Source organism: Oncorhynchus gorbuscha, linkage group LG13 (assembly GCF_021184085.1).
Source record: "Oncorhynchus gorbuscha isolate QuinsamMale2020 ecotype Even-year linkage group LG13, OgorEven_v1.0, whole genome shotgun sequence".
Taxonomy (NCBI): Eukaryota; Metazoa; Chordata; class Actinopteri; order Salmoniformes; family Salmonidae; genus Oncorhynchus; species Oncorhynchus gorbuscha.
The window spans coordinates 6,646,985-6,668,022 of NC_060185.1; the positions used below are offsets into that span (position 1 = coordinate 6,646,985).

General features: G+C 48.7%; 1 long non-coding RNA gene across 1 annotated transcript; it reads right to left on the reverse strand.

Annotated features, from left to right (window-relative positions):
• Window positions 1-149: 149 nt before the first annotated feature.
• LOC123992440 lies at window positions 150-21,033 on the reverse strand. The gene is made up of 3 exons (XR_006831250.1): window positions 20,979-21,033; window positions 689-775; window positions 150-265 (listed from the first exon to the last, which is right to left on the reverse strand). It is a non-coding gene; the product is annotated as an uncharacterized LOC123992440 (long non-coding RNA).
• Window positions 21,034-21,038: the final 5 nt, after the last annotated feature.

The window sequence follows — 21,038 nt, forward strand, 5'->3', positions numbered from 1 at the left end:
CTACTGTAACTCACCCTGGTTCACGTCAGTATAGAGGACTACTGTAACTCACCCTGGTTCATAGAGAAGATGTCTGTGTGGAGGACTTCCTGTGCGTCAGAGCGTCGGGGGGGCAGGTAACAGATTTGTCGTCGGTCCGTGGAGGGCAAAGTGTTGACGGTCAGGGACAGAGAGGCCTGGGAAAACGCCCCCTTCATGTCCCCGAACTTCAATTTGCACGAGTCTTTCCCATTCAGCTGCAAGATCTCATCCCCCGCATTCAGACCTGAAGAGCCAAGATGGTATATTAGTGTGTGTGTATGGAGGTGGGGGTCTCACACTGTCTATACTATACAATATAATATTTATATGGTCTTCACTCTTTCCTGGCACCATGAGGTTGTTAATACTCTCTCTCTCTCAGCCCCAGGAGGGATCCATTTCCCTCTCTATGGGACCTGAGAAAGGCCCCTCTAATCTGCAGTACCGATCTCCTATGGTTATATGCTACAGAGATCCTCATCGTGTCAGGGAGATGCCTGTGTACTCTATAAGTAATGAGGTGTATGTTTGAAAATATTCTCTCACTGGTGGAAATTTTCCCTCTCTGTCTGGTTCTGGTCCATCTTCCCACTACCTGCCCTCTCTGTCTGGTTCTGTATATCTATATGGTATCTTCCCACTATAGATGGTGTGTGTGGTAAGGAACCTTTAGCGAAGGCTAATCCTCCCGCCTTCACATCGGTAATGTAGAGCTGCTGCACTGAATCCTCCTCCACCACTGAGATGGAAAACCCTGGAGGAGAGGAGAGACGGAGGAGGGAAAGAGAGGGAGAGGACAGGGGGCAGAGAGGAGAGACGGAGGAGAGGAGAGACGGAGGGAGAGGACAGGGGGCAGAGAGGAGAGACGGAGGAGAGGAGAGACGGAGGGAGAGGAGAGACGGAGGGAGAGGAGAGACGGAGGAGAGGAGAGACGGAGGGAGAGGAGAGACGGAGGAGAGGAGAGACGGAGGGAGAGGAGAGACGGAGGAGAGGAGAGACGGAGGGAGAGGACAGGGGGCAGAGAGGAGAGACGGAAGGAGAGGGAGAGACGGAGGAGAGGAGAGACGGAGGGAGAGGAGAGACGGAGGAGAGGAGAGACGGAGGAGAGGAGAGACAGAGGGAGAGGACAGGGGGCAGAGAGGAGAGACGGAGGGAGAGGAGAGACGGAGGAGAGGAGAGACAGAGGGAGAGGAGAGACGGAGGAGAGGAGAGACAGAGGGAGAGGACAGGGGGCAGAGAGGAGAGACAGAGGGAGAGGAGAGACGGAGGAGTACGGAGGGAGGGAGAGGACAGGGGGCAGAGAGGAGAGACGGAGGGGGATGAGAGGAGAGACAGACGAGAGGAGAGACAGAGGGAGAGGACAGGGGGCAGAGAGGAGAGACGGAGGGAGAGGAGAGATGGAGGAGAGGAGAGACAGAGGGAGAGGACAGGGGGCAGAGAGGAGAGACGGAGGGAGAGGAGATGGAGGAGAGGAGAGACAGAGGGAGAGGACAGGGGGCAGAGGGGAAAGACAGAGGAGAGGAGAGACAGAGGGAGAGGAGAGACGGATGGAGAGGACAGGGGGCAGAGAGGAGAGACGGAGGGAGAGGAGAGACAGAGGGAGAGGACAGGGGGAAAAGATGGGAGAGACGGAGGGAGAGGAGAGACAGAGGGAGAGGACAGGGGGCAGAGAGGAGAGACGGAGGAGAGGAGAGACAGAGGGAGAGGACAGGGGGCAGAGAGGAGAGACGGAGGAGAGGAGAGACAGAGGAAGAGGACAGGGGGCAGAGGGGAGAGACGGAGGGAGAGGAGAGACAGAGGAGAGACAGAGGGAGAGGACAAGGGGCAGAGGGGAGAGACGGAGGGAGAAGAGAGACGGAGGAGAGGAGAGACAGAGGGAGAGGACAGGGGGCAGAGGGGAGAGACGGAGGGAGAAGAGAGACGGAGGAGAGGAGAGACAGAGGGAGAGGACAGGGGGCAGAGAGGAAAGACGGAGGGAGAGGAGAGACAGAGGGAGAGGAGAGGGGGCGGGAGAGGAGAGACGGAGGGGGATGAGAGACGGAGGAGGGGGATGAGAGTGGCGGGAGAGGAGAGACGGAGGAGGGGGATGAGAGGGGGCGGGAGAGGAGAGACGGAGGGGGATGAGAGACGGAGGAGGGGGATGAGAGGGGGCGGAGAGAAGAGACGGAGGGAGAGGAGAGACGGAGGAGGGGGATGAGAGGAGAGACAGAGGGGGATGAGAGGAGAGACAGAGGGAGAAGACAGGGGGCAGAGGGGAAAGACGGAGGAGAGGAGAGACAGAGGGAGAGGAGAGACAGAGGGAGAGGAGAGACAGAGGGAGAGGAGAGACAGAGGGAGAGGACAGGGGGCAGAGGGGAGAGACGGAGGGAGAGGAGAGACAGAGGAGAGGAGAGACAGAGGGAGAGGACAGGGGGCAGAGGGGAGAGACGGAGGGAGAAGAGAGACGGAGGAGAGGAGAGACAGAGGGAGAGGACAGGGGGCAGAGGGGAGAGACGGAGGGAGAGGAGAGACAGAGGGAGAGGACAGGGGGCAGAGGGGAGAGACGGAGGGAGAAGAGAGACGGAGGAGAGGAGAGACAGAGGGAGAGGACAGGGGGCAGAGGGGAGAGACGGAGGGAGAGGAGAGACCGAGGAGAGGAGAGACAGAGGGAGAGGACAGGGGGCAGAGAGGAGAGACGGAGGGAGAGGAGAGATGGAGGAGAGGAGAGACAGAGGGAGAGGACAGGGGGCAGAGAGGAGAGACGGAGGGAGAGGAGACGGAGGAGAGGAGAGACAGAGGGAGAGGACAGGGGGCAGAGGGGAAAGACAGAGGAGAGGAGAGACAGAGGGAGAGGAGAGACGGAGGGAGAGGACAGGGGGCAGAGAGGAGAGACGGAGGGAGAGGAGAGACAGAGGGAGAGGAGAGACAGAGGGAGAGGAGAGACAGAGGGAGAGGAGAGAGAGGGAGAGGAGAGACAGAGGGAGAGGACAGGGGGCAGAGGGGAGAGACGGAGGGAGAGGAGAGACAGAGGAGAGGAGAGACAGAGGGAGAGGACAGGGGGCAGAGGGGAGAGACGGAGGGAGAGACAGAGGGAGAGGACAGGGGGCAGATGGGAGAGACGGAGAGAGAGACAGAGGGAGAGGACAGGGGGCAGAGAGGAGAGACGGAGGAGAGGAGAGACAGAGGAAGAGGACAGGGGGCAGAGGGGAGAGACGGAGGGAGAGGAGAGACAGAGGAGAGGAGAGACAGAGGGAGAGGACAGGGGGCAGAGGGGAGAGACGGAGGGAGAAGAGAGACGGAGGAGAGGAGAGACAGAGGGAGAGGACAGGGGCCAGAGAGGAGAGACGGAGGGGGAGGAGAGACGGAGGAGGGGGAGGAGAGGAGGGACGGAGGGAGAGGAGAGGGGGCGGGAGAGGAGAGACGGAGGGGGATGAGAGACGGAGGAGGGGGATGAGAGGAGAGACGGAGGGGGATGAGAGGAGAGACAGAGGGAGAAGACAGGGGGCAGAGGGGAAAGACAGAGGAGAGGAGAGACAGAGGGAGAGGAGAGACGGAGGGAGAGGAGAGACAGAGGGAGAGGAGAGACAGAGGGAGAGGAGAGACAGAGGGAGAGGAGAGACAGAGGGAGAGGAGAGACAGAGGGAGAGGAGAGACAGAGGGAGAGGAGAGAGAGGGAGAGGAGAGACAGAGGGAGAGGAGAGACAGAGGGAGAGGAGAGACAGAGGGAGAGGACAGGGGGCAGAGGGGAGAGATGGAGGGAGAGGAGAGACAGAGGGAGAGGACAGGGGGCAGAGAGGAGAGACGGAGGAGAGGAGAGACAGAGGGAGAGGAGAGACAGAGGGAGAGGAGAGACAGAGGGAGAGGAGAGACAGAGGGAGAGGACAGGGGGCAGAGGGGAGAGACGGAGGGAGAGGAGAGACAGAGGGAGAGGACAGGGGGCAGAGGGGAGAGACGGAGGGAGAGGAGAGACAGAGGAGAGGAGAGACAGAGGGAGAGGACAGGGGCAGAGGGGAGAGACAGAGGGAGAAGAGAGACAGAGGAGAGGAGAGACAGAGGGAGAGGACAGGGGGCAGAGGGGAGAGACGGAGGAGAGGAGAGACGGAGGGAGGAAAGAAGGAGGGAGAGGAGAGGGGGCGGGAGAGGAGAGACGGGGGGGATGAGAGGAGAGACAGAGGAGAGGAGAGACGGAGGGAGGGGAGAGACGGAGGGAGGGGAGAGGGGAGGAGAAAGAGGAGAGACGGAGGGAGGGGAGAGACGGAGGGAGGGGAGAGGGGAGGAGAAAGAGGAGTGACGAGGAGGAAGAGGAGAGACAGAGGGGAGGAGAGGAGGGACGGAGGGAGAGGAGAGGGGGCGGAGAGAGGAGACGGAGGGAGAGGAGAGACGGAGGAGGGGGATGAGAGGAGAGACGGAGGGGGATGAGAGGAGAGACGGAGGGGGATGAGAGGAGAGACAGAGGGGGATGAGAGGAGAGACGGAGGGGGATGAGAGGAGAGACGGAGGGGGATGAGAGGAGAGACGGAGGAGGGGGATGAGGGGAGAGACGGAGGGGGATGAGAGGAGAGACGGAGGGGGATGAGAGGAGAGGCAGAGGGAGAGGAGAGAAGGAGGAGGGGGATGAGAAGAGAGAGAGAGGAGGGAGAGGGGGATAAGAGGAGAGAGAATCAATTCCTTACTCAACACACATCACCAAATCACCGACAGGGATCAGTCTAACAAACACAAGTAATCTGAGACGTGACTAGAATAACAGAATGCATGACAACACATCTGCTAGTGAAAATATTCTCTCAGTGGTGGAAATTTAGACACTGTATACTACAACATGATTGAAATTGTGGTCCTTCTGTAGCTCAGTTGGTAGAGCATGGCGCTTGTAACGCCAGGGTAGTGGGTTCGATTCCCGGGACCACCCATACGTAGAATGTATGCACACATGACTGTAAGTCGCTTTGGATAAAAGCGTCTGCTAAATGACATATATTATTATAAATTATAAATTGAAAGGGAAGTCGCTTCATTCTTAGCATGTTAAATGATCTGTGAATGTGGACAAGGCTGCGTCCCAAATGCCACCCTATTCCCTTTATAGTGAAGTGCACTACTTTTAACCAGGGCCCAAAGTCAAAAGTAGAGCACTATATAAATAACATTTGGGACGAACACACTGTATTATAATAGATGATGAAACTGTGAGAATGCGATTCATAGGATCCAGGACTCATCCTTACCGTAGCCAATCAAACAGGACTGATCCTTACCGTAGCCAATCATACAGGACTCATCCTTACCATAGCCAATCAAACAGGACTCATCCTTAGCGTAGCCAATCAAACAGGACTGATCCTTACCGTAGCCAATCAAACAGGACTGATCCTTACCGTAGCCAATCATACAGGACTCATCCTTACCATAGCCAATCAAACAGGACTCATCCTTACCATAGCCAATCATACAGGACTCATCCTTACCATAGCCAATCAAACAGGACTCATCCTTAGCGTAGCCAATCAAACAGGACTCATCCTTACCGTAGCCAATCATACAGGACTAATCCTTACCGTAGCCAATCAAACAGGACTCATCCTTACCGTAGCCAATCAAACAGGACTCATCCTTACCGTAGCCAATCAAACAGGACTCATCCTTACCGTAGCCAATCAAACAGGACTCATCCTTACCGTAGCCAATCATACAGGACTGATCCTTACCGTAGCCAATCAAACAGGACTCATCCTTACCGTAGCCAATCATACAGGACTCATCCTTACCGTAGCCAATCAAACAGGACTCATCCTTACCGTAGCCAATCAAACAGGACTAATCCTTACCGTAGCCAATCATACAGGACTAATCCTTACCATAGCCAATCAAACAGGACTCATCCTTACCGTAGCCAATCATACAGGACTAATCCTTACCATAGCCAATCAAACAGGACTCATCCTTACCATAGCCAATCAAACAGGACTCATCCTTACCATAGCCAATCATACAGGACTCATCCCTTTTTTTCTAGGGGGTGGATCAGCTTTAATATTTTGCAGATAGACTGTTGCTTCCATCAATGTAATTGTCTGCATCATTTCCAATCCTCCATACATTTTTGGAGTAAATATATAGTCTTCTACTTCCAGCTTCTACAGTAATCAATGGAATGTTATATACTGTTGAAGTAGGAAGTTAACATACACTTAGGTTGGAGTCATTAAAACTAGTTTACATACACTTAGGTTGGAGTCATTAAAACTAGTTGGAGTCATTAAAACTAGTTTACATACACTTAGGTTGGAGTCATTAAAACTAGTTGGAGTCATTAAAACTAGTTTACATACACTTAGGTTGGAGTCATTAAAACTAGTTTACATACACTTAGGTTGGAGTCATTAAAACTAGTTTACATCCACTTAGGTTGGAGTCATTAAAACTCTTTTTCAACCACTCCACAAATTTCTTGTTAACAAACTTTAGATTTGGCAAGTCAGTTAGGACATCTACTTGGTGCATGACACAAGTAATTTTTCCAACAATTGTTTACAGACAGATTATTTCACTTATAATTCACTGTACCACAATTCAAATGGGTCAGAAGTTTACATACACTAAGTTGCCTGTGCCTTTAAACAGCTTGGAAAATTACAGAAAATGATGCTATGGCTTTAGAAGCTTCTGATAGGCTAATTGACATAATTTGAGCCAATTGGAGGTGTACCTGTGGATGTATGTCAAGGCCTTCCTTCAAACTCAGTGCCTCTTTGCTTGACATCATGGGAAATTCAAAAGAAAATCAGCCAAGACCTCAGAAAAAATATTGTAGACCTTCACAAGACTGGTTCATCCTTGGGAGGTACCAAGTCTGGTTCATCCTTGGGAGGTACCAAGTCTGGTTCATCCTTGGGAGGTACCAAGTCTGATTCATCCTTGGGAGGTACCAAGTCTGATTCATCCTTGGGAGGTACCAAGTCTGGTTCATCCTTGGGAGGTACCAAGTCTGGTTCATCCTTGGGAGGTACCAAGTCTGGTTCATCCTTGGGAGGTACCAAGTCTGGTTCATCCTTGGGAGGTACCAAGTCTGGTTCATCCTTGGGAGGTACCAAGTCTGGTTCATCCTTGGGAGGTACCAAGTCTGGTTCATCCTTGGGAGGTACCAAGTCTGGTTCATCCTTGGGAGGTACCAAGTCTGGTTCATCCTTGGGAGGTACCAAGTCTGGTTCATCCTTGGGAGGTACCAAGTCTGGTTCATCCTTGGGAGGTACCAAGTCTGGTTCATCCTTGGGAGGTACCAAGTCTGGTTCATCCTTGGGAGGTACCAAGTCTGGTTCATCCTTGGGAGGTACCAAGTCTGGTTCATCCTTGGGAGGTACCAAGTCTGGTTCATCCTTGGGAGGTACCAAGTCTGGTTCATCCTTGGGAGGTACCAAGTCTGGTTCATCCTTGGGAGGTACCAAGTCTGGTTCATCCTTGGGAGGTACCAAGTCTGGTTCATCCTTGGGAGGTACCAAGTCTGGTTCATCCTTGGGAGGTACCAAGTCTGGTTCATCCTTGGGAGGTACCAAGTCTGGTTCATCCTTGGGAGGTACCAAGTCTGGTTCATCCTTGGGAGGTACCAAGTCTGGTTCATCCTTGGGAGGTACCAAGTCTGGTTCATCCTTGGGACTAATTTCCAAACGCCTGAAGTTACCACGTTCATCTGTACAAACAATACTTAAGCAAGTATAAACACCATGGGACCACGCAGCCGTCATACCGCTCAGGAAAGAGACACATTCTGTCTCCTAGAGATGAACGTACTTTGGTGCAAAAAGTGCAAATCAATCCCAGAACAACAGCAAAGGACCTTGTGAAGATGCTGGAGGAAACAGATACAAAAGTATCTATATCCACAGTAAAACGAGTCCTATATCGACATAACCTGAAAGGCCGCTCAGCAAGGAAGAAGCCACTGCTCCAAAACCGCCATAAAAAAGCCAGACTACGGTTTGCAACTGCACATGGGGACAAAGATCGTACTTTTTGGAGAAATGTCCTCTGGTCTGATGAAACAAAAATAGAACTATTTGGCCATAATGACCATCGTTATGTTTGGAGGAAATAAGGGGAGGCTTGCAAGCCGGAGAACACCATCCCAACCGTGAGGCACGGGGTGGCAGCATCATGTTGTGGGGGTGCTTTGCTGCAGGAGGGACTGGTGCACTTCACCAAGTAGATGACATCACAAGGAAAGAAAAGTATGTGGATATATTGAAGCAACATCTCAAGACATCAGTCAGGAAGTTAAAGCTTGGTCACAAATGGGTCTTCCAAATGGACAATGACCCCAAGCATACTTCCAAATGGGTCTTCCAAATGGACAATGACCCCAAGCATACTTCCAAATGGACAATGACCCCAAGCATACTTCCAAAGCTGTGGCAAAATGGCTTAAGGACAACAAAGTCAAGGTATTGGAGTGACCATCACAAAGCCCTGACCTCAATCCCATAGAAAATTTGTGGGCATAACTGAAATAGCGTATGTGAGGCAAGGAGGCCTACAAACCTGACTCAGTTACACCAGCTCTGTCAGGAGGAATGGGCCAAAATTCACCCAACTTATTGTGGGAAGATTGTGGAAGGCTACCAGAAACGTTTGACCCAAGTTAAACAATTTAAAAGGCAATGCTACCAAATACTAATTGAGTTTATGTAAACTTCTGACCCACTAGGAATGAGATGAAAGAAAAAAAAGCTGAAATAAATATTTCTCTCTACTATTATTCTGACATTTCACATTCTTAAAATAAAGTGGTGATCCTAACTGACCTAAAACAGGGAATTATTACTGGGCTTAAATGTCAGGAATTTTGGAATGTATTTGGCTAAGGTGTATGTAAACTTCCGACTTCAACTGTACCATACTTATACACATTTTACAGACACAATCTATTTTACAATAGTTATATTAAGTTTGTTTTTAGTCCTTCCTCTATTTCTGATATCCATCCAGTTTGATTTGTAACTGTGCTATTTCACAACATTTCTGAACCTATATGCATTTTACAGACCCCTGTATGTTTTACATTGGTTATCTTGTTATTAGTCCCACCCTTCATCTCCATTCAACCCCTCCCATCTATCTCTCAATACCATCCAGTCCCACCCTTCAGCTCCATTCAACCCCTCCCATCTATCTCTCAATACCATCCAGTCCCTTCATCTCCATTCATCTCCATTCAACCCCTCCCGTCTATCTCTCAACACCATCCAGTCCCTTCATCTCCATTCAACCCCTCCCGTCTATCTCTCAACACCATCCAGTCCCACCCTTCAGCTCCATTCAACCCCTCCCGTCTATCTCTCAATACCATCCAGTCCCACCCTTCAGCTCCATTCAACCCCTCCCGTCTATCTCTCAATACCATCCAGTCCCTTCATCTCCATTCATCTCCATTCAACCCCTCCCGTCTATCTCTCAACACCATCCAGTCCCTTCATCTCCATTCAACCCCTCCCATCTATCTCTCAACACCATCCAGTCCCTTCATCTCCATTCAACCCCTCCCATCTATCTCTCAACACCATCCAGTCCCTTCAACCCCTCCTGTCTATATCTCAACACCATCCAGTCCCTTCATCTCCATTCAACCCCTCCCATCTATATCTCAACACCATCCAGTCCCTTCATCTCCATTCAACCCCTCCCATCTATCTCTCAACACCATCCAGTCCCTTCAACCCCTCCTGTCTATATCTCAACACCATCCAGTCCCTTCATCTCCATTCAACCCCTCCCATCTATATCTCAAAACACCATCCAGTCCCTTCATCTCCATTCAACCCCTCCCATCTATATCTCAACACCATCCAGTCCCTTCATCTCCATTCAACCCCTCCCGTCTATCTCTCAACACCATCCAGTCCCTTCATCTCCATTCAACCCCTCCCATCTATATCTCAACACCATCCAGTCCCTTCATCTCCATTCAACCCCTCCCATCTATCTCTCAACACCATCCAGTCCCTTCATCTCCATTCAACCCCTCCCGTCTATCTCTCAACACCATCCAGTCCCTTCATCTCCATTCAACCCCTCCCGTCTATCTCTCAACACCATCCAGTCCCTTCATCTCCATTCAACCCCTCCCGTCTATCTCTCAACACCATCCAGTCCCTTCATCTCCATTCAACCCTCCCGTCTATCTCTCAACACCATCCAGTCCCTTCATCTCCATTCAACCCCTCCCGTCTATCTCTCAACACCATCCAGTCCCTTCATCTCCATTCAACCCCTCCCGTCTATCTCTCAACACCATCCAGTCCCTTCATCTCCATTCAACCCCTCCCGTCTATCTCTCAACACCATCTATTTTGGATTTCTATTTGAACTGTGATGATTCACAAAAGTATTGCCATTCTCATCGCTTCAGATTGTAAATTAAAGATAAAAATGTTACACATTTGTTTTTGCATTTTCATGTTGAAGATTGAAAATATATTTATATTTTTTCCTCATGTCCTATCCAGTTTATTTTTATACTATATTACACTGGATCTTTCTAGAATAAGTTCCTCCATTTTCCTCTAACTTATTCCGTGCCTCTAAAGTGATTTTATTGCCACCTGTCTGTTCTGTTAGTCCTTCAATTTCCTTTGTTAATATGGACTCTTTGTTCATCCTTTTGTTTTATAGAGGAGTACTGAATTGTATGGCCTCTAAAGTCACATTTAAAAGTGTCCCATACAATAAGGGGATGCTGTACCTATGTTATATCGGATAAGTCTAATTGATATTCCATGTGAGAAATTGCCAAGAAACTCTAGATCTCATACAAAGCTGTGTGTTCACTCCTCCTTCACAGAACAGCGCACACCGTTCTAACCAGAATAGAAAGAGGAGTGGGTGTCCCTGTGCACAACTGTGAGCAAGAGGACAAGTACATTAGAGTGTCTAGTTTGAGAAACAGACGCCTCTGAAGTCCTCAACTGGCAGCTTCATTAAATACTACCTGCAACACATGGTCTCCGTCAACAGTGAAGAGGCGACTCAGGATGCTGGCCTTCTAGGCAGAGTTGCAAAGAAAAATATAATATCTCAGACTGGCCACTAAAAAGAAGATTAAGATGGGCAACTGGGAGAAATATGGGAGAAATATATTTGGCCCCAAAGTCCTTTTCCACAAAACTTCATCTAAAATTGTTGATTTAGGTTTCCTGTAACAATAGATATTATATTCCCTTCTCTTTTAGCTTGGTAAATACTGATAATCGTTTATTTTTTTTATCTGCTAAGCCATTACAATTAGAACTGGCTATAATTTATTTCACCACTTACCGCGTAAGAGAAAACTTATAATTTTTATTTATCATAATATATTTTTGTTAAACTTACCATTAAAGAAACATGATGATTGAGTGTCTATATAATTGTACCATGACTTTTTGCATTGCTACTAAGTAAACCACCAATCGGTCCTGCTATTCCACCCGCTTTAAACCTTCCTCATCCAGAGTTGGTTTGTCATCCCAATGACTGGCAGACGACCCCGACCCTCAGGATCCTATGGTCCCGGAGGACCGGGACCCATCCTTTGAAAACAGCACAGTGCCACCCACAGAACAGAAGCAGATCAAATGCATTTTGCCCTCACCTCGATTAGTATTATACAATTTTAAATTCCTATTTATCTTCCATAATTAGCTATTCATATTTGCAGTAATCTGGCAGTTTATGCAAAGGATTTTACATCTCATCAGTCTCGCTATTACAAAAATGATATTTTAGCAAACAATTACAGATTCATCCTATAGTGTCCTAACATATTTTACTCCCTCGCAACAGTTGTAGGACACACACACACACACACACACACACACACACACACACACACACACACACACACACACACACACACACACACACACACACACACACACACACACACACACACACACACACACACACACACCCTTTCCCCCCACAAACAACCAGATGCTCAACAGTTGCGCCATCTCAGGCCCAACTCAAGAAAGGTCTTGATTTACAAAAAGCGTATACAGTTGCAGCTATGGAGACGGCCTGAAAAACTGAGCTGCAGGAATGGGGGGATTTTGATGAGACCATTGTCACGTCTAGGTGATGGAGGTCAGATCCACCCCTTCCCCTGGAAACACACATGTTTGATTGTGACCATACTATTATTTAACTAAGACGGTTAAGAACAAATCAGGGCAGAACGACAGATTTTTACCTCGTCAGCTCGATTCGATCTCGCAACCTTACAGTTAAACTGGTCAACGCTCTAACCATGCTGCCAACTGCTTGTCAGTGGGGTGGCAGGGTAGCCTAGTGGTTATAACGTTGGACTGGTAACCGGAAGGTTGCAAATAACCGAAAGGGTACAAATCTGTCATTAAACCCACTGCCCTAGGCCGTCGTGAAAATAAGAATGCGTTCTAACTGACTTGACTAGTTAAATAAAGGTAAAATAAAAATAAATAAATAACCACTAGGCTACCTGTCGCCCTACACTCTAACCACTAGGCTACCTGTCAGCTTCTACACTCTAACCACTGGGCTACCTGCTGGCCTCTGCACTCCTAACCACTAGGCTACCTGTCGGCCTCTGCACTCTAACCACTAGGCTGCCTGTCGCCTCTGCACTCTAGCCACTAGGCTACCTGCCTCCTCTACACTCTAACCACTAGGCTACCTGTCGCCTCCTACACTCTAACCACTGGGCTACCTGTGGGCCCTACCTCTAACCACTAGGCTGGTCTGTCGCCCTACACTCTAACCACTAGGCTGCCCTGCCACTCTACATCAACCACTAGGCTGCCCTGTCGCCTCTTAATTCTAACCACTAGGCTACCTGTCGCCCCTACATCTAACCACTAGGCTACCCTGTCGCCTCTACACTCTAACCATCAGGCTACCCTGCCGCCCTACACACACTAACCACTAGGCTACCTGCCTCTACCTCTAACCACTGGGCTACCTGTCGCCCCATATTCCCAAGCATCTCTGTACAGTCAGACCTTTTAATTATCTTGTGCCACCAGGGCCACAATAGTGCCCCCTCTCTGAATGTCAGTGTGACCCCCTCTCTCTGAATGTCCGAGTGTGACCCCCTCTCTGAATGTCAGTGTGACCCCCTCTCTGAATGTCCGAGTGTGACCCCCTCTCTGAATGTCCGAGTGTGACCCCTCTCTGAATGTCCGTGTGACCCCTCTCTGAATGTCAGTGTGACCCCCTCTCTGAATGTCCTAGTGTGACCCCCTCTCTGAATGTCCGAGTGTGACCCCTCTGAATGTCCGAGTGTGACCCCCCTCTGAATGTCGAGTGTGACCCCCTCTCTGAATGTCCGAGTGTGACCCCCCTCTCTGAATGTCCGAGTGTGACCCCCTCTCTGAATGTCCGGAGTGTGACCCCCTCTCTGAAATGTCCGAAAGGTGTGACCCCCTCTCTGAATGTCCGAGTGTGACCCCCTCTCTGAATGTCCGAGTGTGACCCCCTTCTGATCGTCCGAGTGTGACCCCCTCTCTGAATGTCCGAAAGGGACCCCCTCTGAATGTCCGAGTGTGACCCCCCTCTGAATGTCCGAGTGAAGCCCCCCTCTCTGAATGTCCGAGTGTGACCCCCTCTCTGGAATGTCCGAGTGTGACCCCCTCTCTGAATGTCAGTGTGACCCCCCTCTCTGAATGTCCGAGTGTGACCCCCCTCTCTGGATGTCAGAGTGTGACCCCCTCTCTGAATGTCCGGTGACCCCCTCTCTGAATGTCCGAGTGTGACCCCTCTTTGAATGTCCGAGTGTGACCCCCTCTGAATGTCAGTCAGTGTGACCCCCCTCTCTGAATGTCCGAGTGTGACCCTCTCTGAATGTCCTAGTGAGCCCCCTCTCTGAATGTCCGAAAGTGTGACTCCTCTGAATGTCCGAGTGTGACCCCTCTCTGAATGCTGTCCGTGTGTGACCCCCCCTCTCCATGGGTTACTGCTGCCAGTGTTGCCAGCACTGCCACTGCCTGGGTGGGGGCACCCACCGGCTAGGTGCGGGTCGTCAGGTTCTATTTAGCAGTGTTGTGATTTCCTTGTATATTGGGCTCTCATCAGGGGGCTCTGGCTCTGCAGACTCAGTATGTTGGAGAGAGCTGTACTGCTTTAGAAGGTCTCTGACCGCATTTTGGCTGAATGCAGGCAGCTAACAGCAGCTAACAGCAGCATACAGGCAGCTAACAGCAGCTAACAGCAGCATACTGGCAGCTAACAGCAGCATACTTGCAGCTAACAGACAGCTAACAGCAGCATACAGACAGCTAACAGCAGCATACTGGCAGCTAACAGCAGCAAACAGCAGCAAACAGCAGCATACAGACAGCTACCAGCAGCATACTGGCAGCTAACAGCAGCATACAGACAGCTAACAGCAGCATACTGGCAGCTAACAGCAGCATACTGGCAGCTAACAGCAGCTAACAGCAGCATACAGACAGCTAACAGCAGCATACCGGCAGCTAACAGCAGCATACAGACAGCTAACAGCAGCATACAGACAGCTACCAGCAGCATACAAACAGCTACCAGCAGCATACAGAAAGCTACCAGCAGCATACAGACAGCAAACAGCAGCATACAGACAGCAAACAGCAGCATACAGACAGCTACCAGCAGCATAATGGCAGCTAACCGCAGCATACTGGCAGCTAACAGCAGCATACAGACAGCATACAGACAGCAAACAGCAGCATACAGACAGCAAACAGCAGCATACAGACAGCTACCAGCAGCATAATGGCAGCTAACAGCAGAATACTGGCAGCTAACAGCAGCTAACAGCAGCTAACAGCAGCATACAGACAGCATACAGACAGCAAACAGCAGCATACTGGCAGCTAACAGCAGCATACAGACAGCTAACAGCAGCATACAGACAGCTACCAGCAGCATACAAACAGCTACCAGCAGCATACAGAAAGCTACCAGCAGCATACAGACAGCAAACAGCAGCATACAGACAGCAAACAGCAGCATACAGACAGCTACCAGCAGCATAATGGCAGCTAACCGCAGCATACTGGCAGCTAACAGCAGCATACAGACAGCATACAGACAGCAAACAGCAGCATACAGACAGCAAACAGCAGCATACAGACAGCTACCAGCAGCATAATGGCAGCTAACAGCAGAATACTGGCAGCTAACAGCAGCTAACAGCAGCTAACAGCAGCATACAGACAGCATACAGACAGCAAACAGCAGCATACAGACAGCAAACAGCAGCATACAGACAGCAAACAGCAGCATACTGGCAGCTAACAGCAGCTAACAGCAGCATAATGGCAGCTAACAGCAGCATACAGACAGCATACAGACAGCTACCAGCAGCATACAGACAGCAAACAGCAGCATGCAGAAAGCAAACAGCAGCATACAGACAGCAAACAGCAGCATACAGACAGCTAACAGCAGCATACTGGCAGCTACCAGCAGCATACAGACAGCATACAGACAGCTAACAGCAGCATACAGACAGCTACCAGCAGCATACAGACAGCTACCAGCAGCATACAGACAGCATACAGACAGCAAACAGCAGCATACAGACAGCAAACAGCAGCATACAGACAGCTACCAGCAGCATACAGACAGCTACCAGCAGCATACAGACAGCATACAGACAGCAAACAGCAGCATACAGACAGCTAACAGCAGCTAACAGCAGCACAGACTAAGCAGCACAGACAGCTACCAGCAGCATACAGACAGCTACCAGCAGCATACAGACAGCATACAGACAAAACAGCAGCATACAGACAGCTACCAGCAGCATACAGACAGCTACCAGCAGCAGCAGCTAACAGCAGCATACAGACAGCTAACAGCAGCATACTGGCAGCTAACAGACAGCTACCAGCAGCATACAGACAGCTAACAGCAGCATACAGACAGCTAACAGCAGCATAACACAGCTAACAGCATACAGACCAGCTAACAGCAGCATACAGACAGCTAACAGCAACAACATACTGCCAGCTAACAGCAGCATACATACTGGCAGCTAACAGCAGCAATAACAGACAGCTAACAGCAGCATACTGGCAGCTACCAGCAGCATACAGAAAGCTACCAGCAGCATACAGAAAGCTACCAGCAGCATACAGACAGCATACAGACAGCAAACAGCAGCATACAGATAGCTAACAGCAGCATACTGGCAGCTAACAGCAGCATACTGGCAGCTAACAGACAGCTAACAGCAGCATACAGACAGCTAACAGCAGCATACAGACAGCTAACAGCAGCATACAGACAGCTAACAGCAGCATACAGACAGCTAACAGCAGCATACTGGCAGCTAACAGCAGCTAACAGCAGCATACTGGCAGCTAACAGCAGCATACAGACAGCTAACAGCAGCATACAGACAGCTACCAGCAGCATACTGGCAGCTAACAGCAGAATACTGGCAGCTAACAGCAGCATACAGACAGCTAACAGCAGCATACTGGCAGCTAACAGCAGCATGCAGACAGCTAACAGCAGAATACTGGCAGCTAACAGCAGCATACTGGCAGCTAACAGCAGCATACTGGTAGCTAACAGCAGCATACTGGCAGCTAACAGCAGCATACGTGCAAGAGCTACAGCAGCTAACAGCAGCATACTGGCAGCTAATAGCAGCTAACAGCAGCATACTGGCAGCTAATAGCAGCTAACAGCAGCATACTGGCAGCTAACAGCAGCATACAGACAGCTAACAGCAGCATACAGACAGCAACAGCAGCCTACTGGCAGCTAACAGCAGCATAAAGACAGCTAACAGCAGCATACAGACAGCTAACAGCAGCATACCTACACCCGTTGTTACAGGAAGGCCATAAAGATCATCAAGGACATCAACCACCCGAACCACTGCCTGTTCACCCCGCTATCATCCAGAAGGCGAGGTCAGTACAGGTATCAAAGCTGGGACCGAGACTGAAAAACAGCTTCTATCTCAAGGCCATCAGACTGTTAAATAGCCACCACTAACATTGAGTGGCTGCTGCCAACACACTGTCATTGACACTGACCCAACTCCAGCCATTTAATAATGGGAATTGATGGGAAATGATGCAAAGATATCACTAGCCACTTTAAACAATGCTACCTTATATAATGTTACTTACCCTACATTATTCATCTCATATACATATGTATATACTGTACTCATACAACATCGACTGCATCCTTATGTAACACATGTATCACTAGCCACTTTTAACTATGCCACTTTGTTTACTTTGTCTACATACTCATCTCATATGTATATACTGTACTCGATACCATCTACTGTATGCTGCTCTGTACCATCACTCATTCATATATCCTTATGTACATGTTCCTTATCCCCTTACACTGTGTATAAGACAGTAGTTTTGGAATTTGTTAGTTAGATTACTTGTTGGTTATCACTGCATTGTCGGAACTAGAAGCACAAGCATTTCGCTACACTCGCATTAACATCTGCTAAACCATGTGTATGTGACAAATAAAATTTGATTTGATTTGATTTACTGGCAGCTAACAGCAGCATACAGACAGTGAACAGCAGCTAACAGCAGCATACAGCAGCATGAAGCAGCATACAGCAGCATACAGCAGCATACAGACAGCTAACAGCAGCAGCCTACCATGGACAGTATTGGGTGTTCCATTAATCAACCCCTACCATGGACAGTATTGGGTGTTCCATTAATCAGCCCTACCATGGACAGTATTGGGGTGTTCCATTAATCAACCCCTACCATGGATAGTATTGGGTGTTCCATTATTCCATCCCTACCATGGACAGTATTGGGTGTTCCATTATTCCATCCCTACCATGGACAGTATGGTAGGGATTGATTGGTTCCCCTGTTTTACTCTCCATGTTGATTGGTTCCCCTGTTTTACTCTCCATGTTGATCGGTTCCCCTGTTTTACTCTCCATATTGATCGGTTCTCCTGTTTTACTCTCCGTGTTGATTGGTTCCCCTGTTTTACTCTCCATGTTGATTGGTTCCCCTGTTTTACTCTCCATGTTGATTGGTTCCCCTGTTTTACTCTCCATATTGATTGGTTCCCGTTTTACTCTCCATATTGATCGGTTCCCCTGTTTTACTCTCCATGTTGATCGGTTCCCCTGTTTTACTCTCCATGTTGATTGGTTCCCCTGTTTTACTCTCCATGTTGATTGGTTCCCCTGTTTTACTCTCCATGTTGATTGGTTCCCCTGTTTTACTCTCCATGTTGATTGGTTCCCCTGTTTTACTCTCCATGTTGATTGGTTCCCCTGTTTTACTCTCCATGTTGATTGGTTCCCCTGTTTTACTCTCCATGTTGATTGGTTCCCCTGTTTTACTCTCCATATTGATTGGTTCCCGTTTTACTCTCCATATTGATCGGTTCCCCTGTTTTACTCTCCATGTTGATTGGTTCCCCTGTTTTACTCTCCATGTTGGTTGGTTCTCCTGTTTTACTCTCCATGTTGATTGGTTCCCGTTTTACTCTCCATGTTGATCGGTTCCCCTGTTTTACTCTCCATATTGATTGGTTCCCCTGTTTTACTCTCCATATTGATTGGTTCCCCTGTTTTACTCTCCATGTTGATTGGTTCCCCTGTTTTACTCTCCATATTGATTGGTTCCCCTGTTTTACTCTCCATATTGATTGGTTCCCCTGTTTTACTCTCCGTGTTGATTGGTTCCCCTGTTTTACTCTCCGTGTTGATTGGTTCCCCTGTTTTACTCTCCATGTTGATTGGTTCCCCTGTTTTACTCTCCGTGTTGATTGGTTCCCCTGTTTTATTCTCCGTGTTGATTGGTTCCCCTGTTTTATTCTCCATGTTGATTGGTTCCCCTGTTTTACTCTCCATGTTGAGATTGGTTCCCCTGTTTTACTCTCCGTGTTGATTGGTTCCCCTGTTTTACTCTCCATGTTGATTGGTTCCCCTGTTTTACTCTCCATGTTGATTGGTTCTCCTGTTTTACTCTCCATGTTGATTGGTTCCCCTGTTTTACTCTCCGTGTTGATTGGTTCCCGTTTTACTCTCCATGTTGATTGGTTCCCCTGTTTTACTCTCCGTCATGTTTGTCTGTTGCTTGTTTTCATATATATAGCTGCCAGCATATATATATATATATGCTTGTTTTCATAATATTTGTCGATACATTTCTGTAGTCTTATGATATATTTTGTGTTTCACCAGTTTGTGAAATGCTAATATTTAGTCTGACTTACTGATATTGAATATTACAATTTTATATTGAGGTGATCTACACTGTTGTGTTCAGTCCGCCATCTTGTCCAGCTCTTCATTTGAATGTTTCTTCAAAAAATAAGTAACCAATCATACAGGACTCATCCTTACGTAGCCAATCATACAGGACTCATCCTTACCGTAGCCAATCATACAGGACTGATCCTTCCGTAGCCAATCATACAGGACTGATCCCTTACCGTAGCCAATCATACAGGACTCATCCTTACCGTAGCCAATCATACAGGACTCATCCTTACCGTAGCCAATCATACAGGACTCATCCTTACCGTAACCAATCATACAGGACTCATCCTTACCGTAACCAATCATACAGGACTCATCTCATAACCAATCATACGGGACTCATCCCCTTACCAGCAATCATACGGGACTCATCTCATCGTAGCCAATCATACGGGACTCATCCTACTGTAGCCAATCATACAGGACTCATCCTTACCGTAACCAATCATACAGGACTCATCCTTACCGTAGCCAATCATACAGGACTCATCCCTACCGTAACCAATCATACAGGACTCATCCTTACCGTAGCCAATCATACAGGACTCATCCTTACCGTAACCAATCATACAGGACTCATCCTTACTGTAGCCAATCATACAGGACTCATCCTTACCGTAGCCAATCATACAGGACTCATCCTTACCGTAGCCAATCATACAGGACTCATCCTTACCGTAGCCAATCATACAGGACTCATCCTTACCGTAGCCAATCATACAGGACTCATCCTTACCGTAGCCAATCATACAGGACTCATCCTTACCGTAGCCAATCATACAGGACTCATCCTTACCAGTAACCAATCATATAGGACTCATCCTTATCAATCATACAGGACTCATCCTTACCGTAGCCAATCATACAGGACTCATCCTTACCGTAGCCAATCATACAGGACTCATCCTTACCGTAGCCAATCATACAGGACTCATCCTTACCGTAGCCAATCATACAGGACTCATCCTTACCGTAGCCAATCATACAGGACTCATCCTTACCGTAGCCAATCATACAGGACTCATCCTTACCGTAACCAATCATACAGGACTCATCCTTACCGTAGCCAATCATACAGGACTCATCCTTACCGTAGCCAATCATACAGGACTCATCCTTACCATAGCCAATCATACAGGACTCATCCTTACCGTAGCCAATCATACAGGACTCATCCTTACCGTAACCAATCATACAGGACTCATCCTTACCGTAGCCAATCATACAGGACTCATCCTTACCGTAACCAATCATACAGGACTGATCCTTGCCGTAACCAATCATACAGGACTCATCCTTACCGAACCAATCATACAGGACTGATCCTTACCGTAACCAATCATACAGGGACTCATCCTTACCGTAACCAATCATACAGGACTCATCCTTACAGTAACCAATCATACAGGACTCATCCTTACCGTAACCAATCATACAGGACTGATCCTTACCGTAGCCAATCATACAGGACTCATCCTTACCGTAACCAATCATACAGGACTGATCCTTACCGTAACCAATCATACAGGACTCATCCTTACCGTAACCAATCATACAGGACTGATCCTTACCGTAACCAATCATACAGGACTGATCCTTACTGTGAACCAATCATACAGGACTCATCCTTACCGTAACCAATCATACAGGACTCATCCTTACCGTAACCAATCATACAGGATCATACAGGACTCATCCTTACCGTAGCCAATCATACAGGACTCATCCCTGTCGAACTGGATGACTTTGGTTATTTTAGAGC